The 6,875-nt window shown below is 39.8% G+C and overlaps 1 protein-coding gene across 5 annotated transcripts in view; it reads right to left on the reverse strand.

Annotated features, from left to right (window-relative positions):
- Window positions 1–2,505, reverse strand: part of LOC103356438 (troponin T, cardiac muscle isoforms-like) — a 13,266-nt gene extending 10,761 nt beyond the window's left edge. For all 5 annotated transcript variants that reach the window (XM_008280578.1, XM_008280577.1, XM_008280575.1 and 2 more), the window contains exon 1: window positions 2,412–2,505. The gene's annotated coding sequence lies outside the window, so the exon portion shown is untranslated. The remainder of the gene's footprint in view (window positions 1–2,411) is intronic.
- Between the last annotated feature and the right edge of the window lie 4,370 nt (window positions 2,506–6,875).

Raw genomic sequence — 6,875 nt, forward strand, 5'->3', positions numbered from 1 at the left:
TAGGTGTGAATGTGAGTGTGCTTGGTTGTCTGTCTCTAAGTGTAGCCCTGTGATAGACTGGTGCCCTAAGTCAGCTGGGATAGACTCCAGCCCCTCGCGACCCTCGTGAGGATTAAGTGGTGTATAGATGATGGATGTTGGAGATCGTGAAGCTGATGTCTAATTCTTACATGTATAGATGGAAAACTATTGTTGTTTTATGTTCATCAGGGTATTGAAACTGTCTCTGTCTGCACTATACAGTTTTGCTTTAAACCCCTGAACCTCAAAATCTCGTCGTGCAGATTTAAAGGCTTAACTTAAAAAAAAACTGCCGAAGTTACACCAATTATCAGAGCAAGAACCTAAAAAAAGGAACCAAATCTAAGCTTAAAATCCTGATGTTTCATCAAAATCACTCTGTCCTGCACGTCTCATTGAATCATTTGCCAAAAAAAAGCTTTGATTCTGCAAAAAATAAAACAAAAATTCACTCCTCAGTGCAACAACGAACCCACTGGTGACCTGCGACCAAGACTCATGTGAAATTTCAGCTGTGTTTGCCCAGAGCAGACAGAGAACAAGTATGGAAGCAAAAAAAAAAGTAAAGCACAAAAAAATGTATATTACGTAGAGTCATCTTTTTCTAAGTATTGGGAACACCTGAGGGCAATTGTTGATTCCAGGTTTTTTCCATTTCTTGTCTTATGATTTATGGCGTTGTGACGGCGTTACACTGCACAGAGGACATCTCTGAGCGCTCTCTACTTCTAGTCATGCTTCTGCTTTTTCCATCGAGGTTATTGCAGTGAAAAATGAGCTCACAATGAGCTCAAGTGGCCAGAAACTGGTTCAGAAGGTTAAACAAATTAGATAAAGATGAGTTAATTAGTCGGCATCAGAGGCTAAGTGTCCTCCTTGTTTTTCACCTTTATGCTCAGCTAAGCTAACGACAGAGCTATAATTCATCTCATCTAACTAAAGGAAATGAATAAGCACATTTCCAGAAACGTCTGTTCCAACATCCTGTCCTCACTTGTCCTCAAACTTCGTGCAATGCTATACCATTCAAGTGCACTTTTACGATCAGAAATAAATACTGAAAACTCTTTTTTTTTTTTTAAAACGCAAAAAAAAAAACTGTACAGAAGGCACAGATGCTGGTTTAGAGTTTTGTCTTTTTCGGGTCAAGGTCATGCTTAAAGGAAAGGCTTCGATCCGGGCGTGGTGTCATTAGGTTCCTCAGATATAAATATCTGCTCCGTGTGAGGATGTGATTGTTCACAACGGTTCCTCGGACCACGTTTTTTTCCACGGGCTTGTAAATCACTGCATCATAAAAAGCCCAGTGTCAGCAGCCGGAGGGAGAGCGAGGGTCTATTTTTAAGAATAATATAAGCGTGCTTTTGAACAGGTGTGGAGCAGCGACTCCTCCAGACAATGGGTTTGGCTCACTGTAAATCAATGAGCCTCTTTCAGACGAGCTATTTCCGTCGTTGGTCCGCGGCTGACTTTGGGGAACATTTATACAGCGGTAACTCTCAGGAGAACACACATTCCTCATCAACGTCTACTCCAGGTGTTTATAATAAGGTAATAATAGGTGTGTTCGTTGGGTACACGCGCTGAATGGATGATGAAATAAAATTCACTCCTCGGTTCCAGCTCTCTCCAAGCTGGTTTAAAAGGGTCCAGCTGCACATTCCACATTTACACCTTCTCCGTTGCTGCCCCCGAATTCACGCCGCTTGTTCGAATCCTGCAACAAATCAGCTCGAATTCAAACACTTGCGGAGGCCCTGCGCGGCTGTTACCCCCCGTGTCATCGGATTCGGCGGCTGACGTCAAAAAAGGAGAGAAAGTGAGCAAGATTGAGTGAGATAGGAAAGCAGAAAATAAAAGAATTCCATCTGGTTTGAAGGAAAAGCACTGAGTGGAAAACCCAGAAAGAATTCACCGGCGTATGAGGGGCTGTCATGGCTGGGGTATTAAATGTGTATTTGCTGTAATGAATGCGGTCAGTCCCCGTCTGGCTGAAGCTGTGGAACAACACACAGTCTGACAGTGGCAGGAATGTTGCGGGTGCTGGTTTCGGCATTAGGCGGCATTAAGTCAAAGCCCAAAGCATGCTACCAACACGGCAGTCTCGGGGGCGAGCTTAGCACCTTCATCACCGGCGTACGCACTGATCAGAATGCATAAAAACGGCCAGTCGAAAAACCTTTAAGAGCCCAAAGTGAGCCTTGTGTGAGCTGGTTATTAGAGCGTGCTGATGAGCTTTATGCACTTAATTCAGCAGAGCATGTCAAACAATTATCTGAAGAACTGACAGTCATTTTCATTCACAGCTGATCATTTTTTAAGTGCACTTTCACCACCAATGTTAACGGTTTTCGCTGTCATGCACCCCTGAGGTCACGGTCAACTCTTACCTCCTGTAAGCGCCCTGAAGAGGAGACGGGATTAGCGGCAATAGACGGTCTTATTCTTCTACATCCACACAAAGACAAGTTCAATCATCCGCCCCCCAACCTCCGCTCACCTAAAACACACACTTATTACAGGCCTGTCCGTCATGTGACCGCATATCTTTTCTATGACTGGTTAGGACGGTCAGTTCTATTGTTGGAGGCACGGAGATGAGTTATACCTGCTGCCTTCAAGTGCTCATCATTATCCGCGACACGTGGAGGACAGAAGCTGGAGCTGCTGCGTCTTTCATGTTGAAGAACTTGAAAAAATGTGGTGGTTGGTGTGGTTTCTTTAGATAAATAACACCTTTTGCTGCACTGGGAGTGTGTTCATTAGAAAATATTATATGTATATCATATAGTTTATGCACAGCTGTTAACACAAAGCATCTACTATTAGATACCAGACTATTATTAACGCATTACATCTTGGCTGTTAACTGGGACAAGATCCTTCACTGAAGCTCATATAGCTTAAAATTGGGTCAAATTCTGACAGAATTTAGGGAACATGTTGCTGCACTGTCTCAGATTTTGCTTAGAGTTACTTAAATAGTCCTTAATTGTAATTTGGGACTCACAACTAAGTTCTGTGAAACACTGTGGATGAATTTTTTTTTGAGTTTTACATGTTTTCTGACTTTTTGTATTTTACCCTCAGAGAGACATCTGTACCTGAGAAGCCAATTTAAAGGTTCAACATCTCCAGAAAGAAAACTCCAACAGCCATGACAGTTGGTGAGGACACACATTAAATTGTTTACAGCAGATCCAAGGAACGATGCGCTCGTGAGGGTGAAAATACAAACACTGTCGAGTCTGAAAACAAAGGAAATTCTCAAAATTCAGCCAAAGTGTTTTGCAAAAATCTAAGTTTTGGACCCCAAATAACAAATACGTAAACCGCTATCTGAAATTACACATACTGACAGAGTTACAGAATGTATGAAAGCACCTAAACGCAGCAGAGGACGACTGGGTTCTTAGGATCTAACGGAATATCTTTTCATATTAAACTGAAAAAAATCGACGTTTAGGAAAGAGTGAAGTGCTTTTTGAATATCTGCCCAAACGCTTGCAAGAATAATCAAACATACAGCGTATTACTGGGGCGACTGTGGCTCAGGTGGTAGAGCTGGTTGTCCTCCAATCACAAGGCTGGCAGTACGATCCCCCACCCCTCTACAGTCGAAGTGTCCTTGGGCAAGACACTGAACCCAAAGTTGCTCCCAATGGCAGGCAGCACCTTGCATGGCAGCTCTGTCACCACTGGTGTATGAATGTGTGTGTGAATGAGTGAATGAGTAACACGCTGTAAAGTGGTTTGTATATAAGTGCCATTTACCAAGTATATCTGCAGGTGACTGAAAACTAATTGTAATTAAGCGGTATAACAACAGTGCTTCTGATGCCTTAAAGAACACTGTGTTAGTTCCAGCACTGTAAAAAGTGCAGTTTTATTGCTTTTTGATGGCGAAAAAGCTGCATTTTGATATCAACTACTACAAAGCACTATAAGAAGCAGAATTTTGGCAGCTTTTGATGGCATGAAAAGTGGCATTTTAATTAGAGCGCTGTACAGAACGGCGTTATATCTGCTTTTGATGGTGTAAAAAAAAAATGCCGTTTCACTGTGACGCATTGGAGCGCTGTAAAAAGCAGCATTTTACTGTACGACATTTTTGGAAGCATAGGAATCGCTGTTTTATTAAAGCGCTGTACAAAAAAAATCATATTATTGGCTTCTGATGGCATAAAAAGCTGCGTTTTATAGCAAGTCACCAGAGCGCTGTAAAAAGTGACATTTTGGTAGTTTAACTGGCATAAAAAGCGCATTTTAATCGGAGCGCCATAAAAAGTTTTTTTTTGGGGGGGGAGCTTTTGACAACGTTAAATGTGTCATTTAATGGTCTAAAAGTTCTACAGTAAGTCACCTAAGCGCTGTCAAAGTGGCATTTTTGTAGCTTTCATTGGCATAAAAAGTGTCACTTTAATTAAAACACCATAAAAAGTTCCCTTTTTGTTCTTTTTTGACAATGTAAAATGCAGCATGTTAATTACAGTGCCATAAAAATGTTTTGTTTATTGGTTTCTGCGGCATAAAAAGCTAAAAATCACTAAATCACCAGAATGCTGTGAACAGTGGCGTCCTTCATGGCTGTAAAATTTGTTTCTTTACTTTTGACCAGCATAAAAACTGTTGTATTAATTACGGCGCTATATGAAGCTTAACCCTTGTTTTCTACAGGAAGTCAAGCGTGGTGACATTTTGGTAGCTTCTATTGATATAAAAAATTTGCATTTTAATTACAGCCCCATAAAAAGACACTTTTTTTGGCTTTTGACAGCATAGAAAGCACAGTTTTAATTAGTGTTGTAAAAATCCTATTGTAATAGCTTTAGACAACATTAGAAGCATTGTTTCAATCAGTGTGCTGTAAAAAGTCTGTGGCATGAATGGTATAAAATGATGCTGTGTTCAGATGAAAGTGAACAAAGCCGCATATTTTTGAGCTTTTGACAGCTTAAGAAGTAGCATTTCAGAATGCTGTAAAAGGAAGATTATTTAAAAACTTTTACAGCAAAAAAAAAGAGTTGTTTTAATTGTAAAAAGAGGCTTTTCAGGGCTTTTGATTGTGTGAAAAGCAGCATTTTACTGTAAAACATCTGAGCACTATAAACATCAACATTTGGGCAGGGTTTGATTACTTAAAAAGCTGTGTTTTTTTTTTGTTTTTTTTTAAAAGTTTAACTAAACACACCAATCAGTTTTTTCAAATTTAGATCATAGAAAACGTGGCATTTTGGCACAGTTTGACCATGTAAACAGAGCTACCTTTATGATATCAATCACACGCAAACGAAGCTTTTTGGCACTTTCGGTTTCCGTAGACTAGCATAGCACCAGCCGATCCGCTACGTGTCGCCCTCTTCAGTATAAACACACTTAAGCCATGATTTTCTGAACCGAGGAGCACATCTGTGTTGTCTGCCACAAAACCCAACAGTTTATACTGTCACATTTGTTTCTGCAAGGTCCAGTTCGAAAAACTACAAAAGCTACACATTTGGCTAGCTAGCTTAAGTTAACTACTAGCTAGCTAAACCAGCTACGTTGAGCGTCACAAACCTGACACACCTTTACTTCACATTATTAATCACTTATTAATCATAATTTATGACGGCTAGAGTAGAATAAGTCCATCTTACCTCATGTTAGACAGACTCGTGGACTTTTTGTCCCCCTTCAGCTCCTTCAGTTTCTCCTCAGTTGTCTAATTTCATCTAAAAACGTTTAATATCTGTAGTGTTTGTAGCTACCGTTAGCTAGCTAACTTTGCTAATGTTTGCTTGAAACCTACAATGTCTTTACTGTAAGAGTTTGTACTGTAACGTTCAGCACACTGGTGGTGAAATGACCAACATTATTAACAGTAAATGTACCTGCTGTGGTACTTTTATAACAAGAGGTAGCTTTAACTCATTGAGGTTGCTCAGCTTGTTGAACTGTTTTCTGTCAACAACCGCATTTCACAGTGTTTGTGGACAGAGCCACCACCCGAAGTACACAAATGAACCATAACTAGTTTAAATGTTGACTCTGTGATGTGTCTTAGAACCTACAGAATTAAATACAATCTTCATTTACATGACTAAATTAAATTGTAAGTTCAAGACACTACAGTATTATTATTTATGGAGATTTACATGATAATAGTAAATAAATAAACAAATAAACAAATTGACCAACTTGCAGCAGTGCAGAAAACACAAGTTTGGTGGAATAAAGTGTTTTGACAATTTTGTGTGGAATAAATCTTGAAACCTATAAATCGCAGACATAGAACTTTGGAAATGTAGCATTTTGGATGGAATAAACTTCATAATAACCTATACTTCACACATTAACTACATGTACAATGTAGTATTTTGGTAGAAATTAATCTTCCAAACTACAAGTTACAGACTAAGTACTTAGATGTTCTAGTACAGGGGTGGGCAATCCTGGTCCTCGAGAGCCACAATCCTGCATGTTTTAGACGTTTCCCTCTTCCAACACACCTGATTCAAATGATCAGCTCATCATCAAGCTCTGCAGAAGCCTGATAACCATCCTGATCATGTGAATCAGGTGTGTTGGAAGAAGGGAAACATCTAAAACATGCAGGACTGTGGTCCTCGAGGACCAGGATTGCCCACCCCTGTACTAGTGTCTTGAGTGGAATAAACATTTAAAACTATAAGTCACAGACTACATACTTGGAAAATGTATTATTCTGGGTGGAATAAAGCTTTAAAACTCCAAGCTGCAGATTAAGTAGTTGAACAATGTCGTATTTTGGGTGGAACAAACCATAAGTACTTGTACAAAGAAGTATTTTGGTTGGAATAAACTCTTAAAACTATAAGTTGTGGACTACATCC

Source organism: Stegastes partitus, unplaced genomic scaffold (assembly GCF_000690725.1).
Source record: "Stegastes partitus isolate 25-593 unplaced genomic scaffold, Stegastes_partitus-1.0.2 Scaffold200, whole genome shotgun sequence".
NCBI lineage: Eukaryota > Metazoa > Chordata > Actinopteri > Pomacentridae > Stegastes > Stegastes partitus.